This window comes from Cupressus sempervirens, chromosome 9, assembly GCF_028749045.1.
Source record: "Cupressus sempervirens isolate cs-2001-9-10 chromosome 9, ASM2874904v1, whole genome shotgun sequence".
NCBI classification, from domain to species: Eukaryota; Viridiplantae; Streptophyta; class Pinopsida; order Cupressales; family Cupressaceae; genus Cupressus; species Cupressus sempervirens.
The window spans coordinates 702,849,008-702,859,388 of record NC_143126.1 but is presented as its reverse complement, the minus strand read 5'-3'; positions in this window follow the sequence as shown (position 1 = coordinate 702,859,388).

Below are 10,381 nucleotides of genomic sequence, written 5' to 3'. Positions count from 1 at the left end.
GTGCAGAAGGAGTATAGCCTTATAGTTGGCCTAGTGTCTGAATGGATGTGTTGATAATGGGAGTTAGCTGCCCCTAGATGCATCTTGTTCTCATCAGGGTAATTGGAAATGGGTAACACTTTTTCAAACACCAACAAGTAAGTAGTGCAAGTGTGAATTTTTCAAGTGAAACGTAAAGTTGTTAAATGTATGCAATCAAGAACAAGGATCAGTGTGATGTGAGTTTGAAGATCTGGTATTGAGATATGAAGAGGTTTAGTCCAATCAAGAGGATAGAGAAGGATTTAAAGTTATTCTATACTATATTATTCTATAAGGAATAATACAGATGCTAATTAGACAGTCAGTTCGGTGGTCTTGCCCTTGAATCTATTTGGACAATGGGTCCATCTTCCTTCTACAACTCCTAACAAGTATTTAAAGTATCCTAAAATGGATTGATATGTATTTAATTTATTTTATTAGTTCCTAATAGAATCCATCCTCTTACAAGGAAATTTTATATTAGTACATCATATTGTGGGTACCATTTCCACCAGGGTTTTCCCTCTAATCAAGGGTTTCCCTAGTTAACATATCTAGTATTAATGTGTATGTGTATCTTCTCATAGTTTCTAATTATACTATTCACATGTTTAAGGTGTAATAAGGTAGTTCACCCTTCCCCTTCTAAATTATCTTGGTGGACTTTACTTTCTAACAACATCATCTAATAGACTAGGTGAAACCTCTACTTCAAACTAAGCCTTACAAGAAGGCATGGAACTATATTTGAATTGTGAAATACTACCTTGGCTCCTTAAATCAATAGAATAAAGTCCATATCAGACTAATGTATGATGCATTAAGACAAGTCATGGGATGTATGCAATTAATGAAGTTAGTAATGCTCTACCAAGAAAATTAGTCAAGGTAAATGTTGATCAAGTAAGTTTTCTATATTAACCAAGTTGAAGATGGAAGTGTTTCTTTCCTAAATATCTTATAGAAATTGAATGAACCTTGGGAAGAAATTATGTCTTAACTAATTACATGGTACAGAGTATTTAATATGATCTAGTGAACATTAAAAGCACCTTTACTATATAAATTGGGGTTTCTATGGTTTATTTGCTCACCTTGAATTTTTGAGTTTGAAGAGTGAATTGTGCAAATTTGAGCTATCAAAGTGTATGATTGAATTCTGAAGCTTATGTACATAAATTTGATCAAGAAATTGAAGTGAAGGAGAATTTGGTACAAACTAAGTGAAGCTTGAATATATATTTTCTAAAACCCTAGCTTGCGATGATGGAATCAAGCTCTATAATGATGAAGAGGAAAACCAAGGTCAACACTATTAAACTAATCCAAAATGAGGATTGTGCAAAGCCAAAATTCAAACTATATCCTTGAAGTGGCTACCCAAACTAATAAGGTTGGTGCATTGTCATCTATTCCATCTAGGGTCCTGTTATGCAAGATATCTATTTATTTTATCATTATAAAATTGGTGAAGTTGGAGACCATAAATTACAAGAGGTATATGACAAATTATGCATGGATAGGAAATTGAAAGATGAATATAAACATCTAGAGACAAAAAGTCTCACACATGCTCTATACTTCCTAAAAGTGTTCAAGGAAGACTAGATTAAAATCATGCTAAGATGAGTCCACAACATGCAACTGTAGTTAGATGAGCTAGTAAATATTACCAGAGATGTGATTCATATGGTAATAGGATACCCTATACTTGAGAAATTGAAATCTATCATCAAATAAAGAAATCAAAGAAAATACCAAAGCACAGTGGGATGAAAGAGGCTTCAAGATTTTCATAATTACTGATTTGGAGATAATATTTGGTGTATATGTTGTTGCATACAAAATATTTCAATCAAGTAGACCCAATAGTATGTTGTGTGTTTCTATCAGTTTGACCTATAAAATTGTGAAGAAGGGACATAAACTTGACCTAGGTGAGTTATAGATAAAGTAACTAGCTAAGAATATGAAGAATATTTGAGTGGCTAAGTCTAGTAAATGTAAATTTGGTCCATTATTGGTATGAATATTCTTTTACATGCAAAAAAAATTCCATGCATTGGAAAAGTTAATTAGAAAGTTAAAAAATCTATTATTTACCAGAATAATGATGATATTTAAACTTCAAGTGAAAACTTTGAGAATTTCATGTTTGCATATGTTACTAAAATTAAAGAAAGAGTAAATCAAAGATACATGATCCCACCTCAACCGGTTGAGAAATATCATGATGAAATATTTTTTTATTATGGATATGACACCATTCATGTGAAATATGTGAATCAAAGGGTTGCATGGCTTGAACCCATGGAGTATGAGATAAATATTGATCAAGTAACTAAGATGATTGAAGCACTACTCAATGAACATGTGGAAACATTAGCCAAACCTTTTGGCACCTATGATGATGAAAAGAAAATGATGAAAATGGATATTGTTGTTAAAAAAGTTGATAAGAAGTATAAGAAAATGATTGACACATTGGAAAGTGCATTTTGTGATACAAAAGAGAATAAACCTTAATGATTATTGAAGGAAAATGAGAAGACAGTGTTGAAGAAGACAGAGGAAAAGCTATTATCATTGTCAAACTTGAAAAGAAGAAAAGAAAGAAGAGACCAATGGATAATCTAAAAATCCTTAAGAATACAAGGTCTATAACCCAAGATGCTTTGGAGGTTACTCCACTAGTAAAGAAAGAAACTATCAGAATAACCAAGCTTGTATAATCACAAGTCAAAACTTATTAGAAAAGAAGGGAAGTATTTGCATCTACCAACAAGCCAACAAAGAGAAGGAGAAAAATTATTCTTAAACATGATGAGAACATTGAGCATAGTAAAAGGACAAAATTAGATAAGGCAAGTCATTTCAGAGTTGTTGTACACAAGAAACTAGAGACCATTGATGAAATAGATGAATCTATTAGAGAAAGTAAAGGTTTATCTACATTTAAGTACTTCAAGTAAAATTTCATGAATGATGAGGAAAAGAAAAAGATATAAGATTCCTTAATAATTATGATGACTAAAATAAAATTTAAAAAAATCTAGAGATCAAAGATATGACTCTTGATGTGCTTTATCAAAGAATTGACAATAGATGGAAATATGCATTGAAAGATGAAAAGGATATGAGAGGAAGGTCACTTGCCACAACTAAGCCTAACTTTGGAATTGAAGAAAAAAATGATGCATTGAAGAAACATAAGAATTGATTTTCTGAAAAGAGAAGAGTTATTTATGCTTTGTTAGGGCACTTACAATATGTTGATGAAGATTCCCAAATGATCTAGAAATAGATATAAAATATCATAGATCTAGAGGAAGTGATTTAAATTGATAATATCAAGCCTCAAAAGATATTTAGCTAGATAACAAAGAAGATGAATATGATAATATCTCCCAACAAGATGTTGCTGATTTAGTACATGAAATGGTAAATGATATAATTGGTAGAAAAGAAAATGTCACCATTGAAGATCTAACAAGTAAAGATTTGGTTGAAGGAATTTATAAAGATGAAGATATCATGACTGATACTAAGAAGAACACTAAAGGTGTAGTATCAACCAAGTCATCTCATGCCCATATACCAAGATTTGCACCTATAGTTGAACAAATAAAAAATATCATAAGCCTAAAGCATAAAATGAACCACAAAATGTAAGTAATATTCATGTTGGTTCTTTATAGTCCTAAGTAGATACTATTCCAATGGATATATATATACAGATAAAAAAGATGCAGATATCAAGCAATAGGCTCAAAATACACAAGGGGGTGAAAGCATAGACACCAATCAAAAGAATGACAATGAAGATGATGGAAATAATCAAATAGTAAGAGGCAAACAAAAACACAAAGAAGATTAATGTCCTACATGGGAAAGGACACATTCCCATGAACCTTTGAGTGACAAAAATATTGCGTAGGGACAAGTTAGTTCACAAAGTAAAAAAAAGGAAAACTAGACACAATCAAGATTTATATATCAAATCATGTATCATCATATGTTAATTGATCCATCTACTAGAAGAAAAGAGGAGGATAAGAAAGAGAAGAAAAAGAAAGAAGAGAAGAGGAAAGATAATGAACAAATTGCTTCTACACTGAAACAAGCTGAGGATATGCCTCATATGCCACCTACAAAAACTATTATAGTTACTCATGTTGATCAAGGAGATAAGATAGATGAGACAAAGATAGATGAAGTACCCAAAAAAATAAATTAGGATATCCAAGCTCTAGTGCCACCCTAATTATCCTCGAGTTCAAGGACTATTATTTCTAAAGGAAATAGATTGAAGAAAATGAAGTAGACACCACCTAATAGATCTAATCTTGTAACACTAGATGAAGTGATAATTATACCTTATTATAATCCTTAACACTTTAGATGTAGATGCAATGGTGGTATTTAGTGAACTATGACCTCAAAAAGCTAACCAATAACGAATCAAGAAAGGCCATAAGAAATAGAAAGTTCTTCATAATATGAAAGACATATAACTAGAAATTTTTTTAGATATTAACTCGAGAGAGAAGACCTAAATATTAGAGAAACTAGTACAAATTTTGGAGAGGATCCATGAACATGATGTGGATACTAAGTCTAAGATAAAGGAGAGAGATGAAAATAAATTTGAAAACAAAGTGTTTGAAAAGATAGCAAGTGAGATTGTTATACAACAAGTAGGTTTATCTACTAAGGTTACCAAGTTATAAATAATTGTGATTTTTTTTAACATTATTCAATAAGTTGTGTGATATTTCATTCCTCACAAATGAAATCATAGAAAAAATTGTAGAAAGTGAGTGAAGATTTGAAAGCAAGTGTTGAGAAACTTACGGTTAATCCTAGTGCTTCATCATTTCCTTATTATTGAGTAGGATTCTCAATAGGATATTATTATAATATTTTATAGTAGGAAAGAATATTAAGTGATGAGATCAATGAAATTCAAGCATTTTTGTTAACGCATCTTGAGGTAATGAAAAATCACATAAATATATCCCAAGATCTCATTGTTTCCTCGAGTGCATCCATTATCAATCATATGATTGATCTTGCAAAAAAAATTGATAATTAAATAGGAAATTATTGATATACTAAAGACACACTAGGATAATACCATGGTCATTATGTTGAAAAATCATAAAACTTTTCTTGATCACTTTGGGTTACATTCAAAGTAAGCATTTCAATTTTTTAAAGTTGTTCGACATAAGTGTCAAAAAAGGGCTTTTTTTTTTTGTGTATGTATATAATAAGGAGCTATAAGGATAATATATTGAAAGATGAAATAGAAAAACAAAATAAATTTGAAAAATAAATTTTATATGTAATGCCCTGCCAAGGGATCGAAAGAATTAACCTAAAATTTCACTAAGTTTGGTAGCATTTTTTTTTTACATGAAAGTAATATCATTCACAACTGATACAAGAATAATGGAAGCAATAGCAATAACCATCTAAAAGTAAACATAACATAATAGGTTACATTCTTTAAAGATCCCTTAACATTGAATCACATCTAAATCAACTAACATTAATGAATCCATCTAATACAACAACCACATGAAATAATAATGATAAGTCCAATGTTTACACATTACATTTCTAAATGCTCAATCATCCACTGTACATGCCATAGGGTATGAAAGGCTTAACAGAATATACATATGTGGAATAAGGTACATCAAAGTAAAGATAACCATATGATACACATGATACATCATCATAGAAGATATATACTTCCATCACAAAAGATCAACATAATAAACTAAGTGCACGGTTCCTCCCAACTGTAAATAGCATCGTTAGACCATTGTGGATCATAGCCATCCCTCTGTGCATAACATTCCAAATCACCGAAGAGATCATTAGTATTAGCATAGTAGGAATGTCACTCCTATACATACTACATCATATGCAAAAAATAATCTAACATGCAAATATAACCATAAGGTAACATCATCTATCATATGCTAACCACCAATGTAAGGATACATATCCACCATCATGAAGGATGCATCAGCCACGATGTCTCAACTGCATCTCAAATGATAAGAGTGGAAAAACACTACCACCCGAATATGTGGAACCTAAGTGGTCCACTCCCACTGTGCTGAGGAGATAATCTCAAGTCCCAAACAGGCTATCAAAATCATATAGCATAAGAAAACTCTCTAAGTCCAGGAATCCTAAAAGTATACTAACTCAAAGGTTCCAATCACAAATCAACATCTAATCCCAGAGGCACACAATGACCTGTAGGAAACCTACTATGCAAGCGGGAAAGTGCCATTGCATATATCATGTAGAAGTTACCCTAGCAGTTAGCTAAACTCCACGGGTCCCTACTGATCCTCATGCAGCCACTAGTATCCTCTCATACTAACAAGGCATACTATGGAATGCAAGGTTGCAACCAAGCGTTCTCTCTACTCCCATCCTAGTCTATACAAGCACTCGAGGCATGGGCAAGAACAAAATAATTATCTTTTTAGGTTCATTAAGTCAGTATTAGGTGAGAATGTTTTCACTTGTTTAAACAACTTACAATGAGTTACCCTGGCAGCCTCTTAGGGCCCCGACCCCCATTGCAAGCCACTTCTCGACACTACAAGTAGATAACCTACCCTAAGCTCATGCAATCATATATCACCCCAGTCCTATACAAGCGACTAGAATGAAATGCCAAAACATAATCCAAAATAAGAACATCAAATATTCACAATAAAAGCATCAAATCTCCATGAGCAACCAAAAAGCATCCATAGAAAATCATGACCACTACAGCTCTCTATTGGCAACTGAAGTATCACTGATAATCAAAAGTATCCATTGGTTCTCATTAACCAAAATATAACTCAAATCATACTGATCAAAGACTCCAAAATGTTTGAGTCAAACATGTCACAACATGACATCATAAAACAACAATTCAGTCCCATCATGGCGACTAGAAAAATAATCCAAGGATAACTGATCGATGACTCAGAAATGGTTAAGTCAAGTGTCTCACACATAAGAATCTCAACTATTAGTAATTACAAACATTACATAGAGCATTCCATCACATAATCTGTGGTTGGGTTTAATAAAGGTCAGAAATAAAACATCATCATGACATCACAATCATAACTCCCAAGCCTCTGGTAGATGTCCTATAATTGGTCAACACTAGTCAACCCAAAACCCAAAACAGAAGCATAAAGAAATACACAATGCAGGCACATGTTTTGGTTTTGCTAACATTGTATACTTGAATTAAATGTGGAGATTTTCAGTTTTCTGTTTCCCAATTTTAGATAATGAATGGAGAATCATTTGCATGTTTTTCCCATCCCATGTATTTGTTAAAAAGTTTCTCTCCTAAAACTATTAGATTCAATTTTCTAATTATATTGTTTATGTAAATGTTGTTCAAATTTGACTCCTATCGAGTTCCAATAATTGCATAATTCAAAACTTCAGTTTATAACACATTCTAATGATTAATCTTAATTAAAATAAGTTTAATTAAGTTAATTCTTAATATCTTTCTATTTTAAATAATAATTGACAAACTATCATTGGTATTTTAAAACCTTTATCTTTTAAAAGAATGACCCATTAATTCAATCTCTTAAATATAATAATTGTTCATAACTAATAATATATATGTATACATATATACTTATATACAGATATATATATATATATATACTTATATATATATATTAACAATAACAACATTTTTATGAAAAACAAGTTATAAAAATCAAATTGCAAATCGCGTCCAATATTTTAACCTAACGCCATAGTTGATACCATATATAATAAATGCCACCAAATAAAAGGTGTCGTGATGGCCTGCTGTTGTAGGCCCGTGACAGTGGTTGCAAAGCCTGCAACACCAGTGTCGCTAGCCATTGCCATAGGTATAGAGGTGGGGGTATGGGCTCAACCCTCCCCGCCCACATATAATATGCAAATCATTTTTTTTTTCTATAAAAATTTTATAACATTTTTTTTTTTAAAGTAAATCATGTTAGACATTTGATCCTCCAATAATATATATATATATATATACCCTAGCCCTGTGTTCTCTTCAGATCTATGCATATAAATTTTTCTCAAATAATTTTTAACTAAACATATTGAGAATACATACAATTAAAATAGGAGAAACCCTCAGAAAACATATGGAAGACACGATGAAGACAGGAAGTGCAAGATACGAAAATAGCATAAGCAAGATCACAAGAGTCTATCCGGATTCTGATGCTAACTCACTTTTCTTCAAAAAAACCGGAAAGCAAGCTCCCCCCTTCTCCAAAGTTCCCGAGTCCTCCAATGCTCCAAAAATGCTCTCCAAAATTATGCCCCCTTAACCCTCTAGGAGTGCTTGAATATAAAGGACTCTTAGGAATGCCTCTAGAAACAACTAGAAGGTGTAGACAACTAAGCATGAGCTTTTTCCAACTTTTCAAATGAGTCATAAGGTTGTAGACACCATGTGCTTAATTTGTGCACTAACCCCCGTGTTGTTGACATAAGAGAAATAAAAAGGTGCATTAACTCCTAGGCAAGCTTATAACTTTTATTTAATTTTATTATAACTTTTATTATTATTATTTATTTATTATTTTATCATTATTTATTAATATTAATCTTTTTAATTAATTACTTTTATTTAATTCTTTTCTCAAGTAATCCTTATTTAATTATTTTTAATCTAAAATATCAAAGATCATGATATAATATTAATTTTCACCCAATAATTAATTTATTAATTAAATCTATTTATTTAAGACTTAATTAATAGAAAATTCACCATAGACCTCCAAGATAAAAATATGAAAACCCATCATAGAACAACCCATACAAAATTAGTCTAAAGGGTTAAAAACCACAAATTATGTCATCCGACACATTCGGTGGGTGAAATATCCAGATACTTGTCCTATCTTTCTAGGACAATGGTTTAAAGGTTTGGGATTTGGACTTGAGAATTTATCTCCCTTCTCTTATCATTGAGATAGTGTAATAGGGTACGCTCATCCTGGCAATTCAGGGAAGGCGATACCCGATATCTGCAACCTGCATAAAAACCATGCATGTACATACAATATATATATATATATATATATATATATATATATATATATATATATATATATATATATATATATATATATAATTCTAAGCTAAATAGGCAATGGTAGGAAGTGGTGCATTATGTAGATCCTGACTAGTAGGTGACTATGACTCCCTTCCTTAACCATATCAGAAACACCATACAAAAGAACAATCACGCACACCATACACATGCAAGTATGGGGTAAGTATCCATAATAAAACACATGAGATAATAAACCATCTAACTAATCATCATCAATCATCATGCATACATAAAATCTAAAGTCTAAATAATCTCATCATATATCAACTAAATCCATAACATAATGTCTGATAGTCTCAAAACAATACCACTAATCCATCAACACAAAACTAGTCTAATATAGTCTGCCAATGGTAACAACAATGTGTCCAAAAAGGATGTGAACGAGGGTAGGCACTACATCCACCTTCCCTTGGGTTAGGCTTACTCATGGAAGCCTACAAACAATTAGGGATATAACTCTCATAATCTCGCTGCATCCTCCCAAGTAGCTGAAGAATCATCATTAGGATCCCATTGGACCCTTACCTACTCGATGGTTCGACCCTTGAGGGTCAACTCTCATTGCTCCAAAATACATACCGACTCCAAAGTTGGCTGCCCATCCTCTACCTGCAACACATTCCAATCAAGAACATGTACAATATCAGGAATATACTGCCTAAGCATTGAAACATGGAAAACATCATGAATGTGAGCTAGGCTGGATGGTAGAGCAAAGAAGTAAGCAATTGGGCCAATCCTCTCTAGAATCTCGAATGGTCCCATAAAATGAGGTGCTAGCTTATAACCCTTTCTGTATCGGATCAGACTCTTTTACGGTCGCACTCTCAAGAAAACCTATGTTTGCAAAAGACTAAATCTGATCCAATTTTTCCTATGTTTAGGTTTAAGTAAGATTTCAGTTTTGAAAACTAAGTGTTGAAGTATGAAAAATATACAAGTAACAATACCAGTTTAGTTCACCTAGTTTCAAGTTGAGATGATACACTTAATAGTTCAAAGTCCTAGTTTTTTCCAAAATACCCAGAGCTCCCAATGTAAAAACTTGGGCTCTGATACCAAATGTAACGCTCTGCCAAGGGGTCCAAAGAATTAACCTAAAATTTCACTAAGTTTGGTAGCATTTTTTTTTTACATGAAAGTAATATCATTCAAAACTGATACAAGAATAACGAAAGC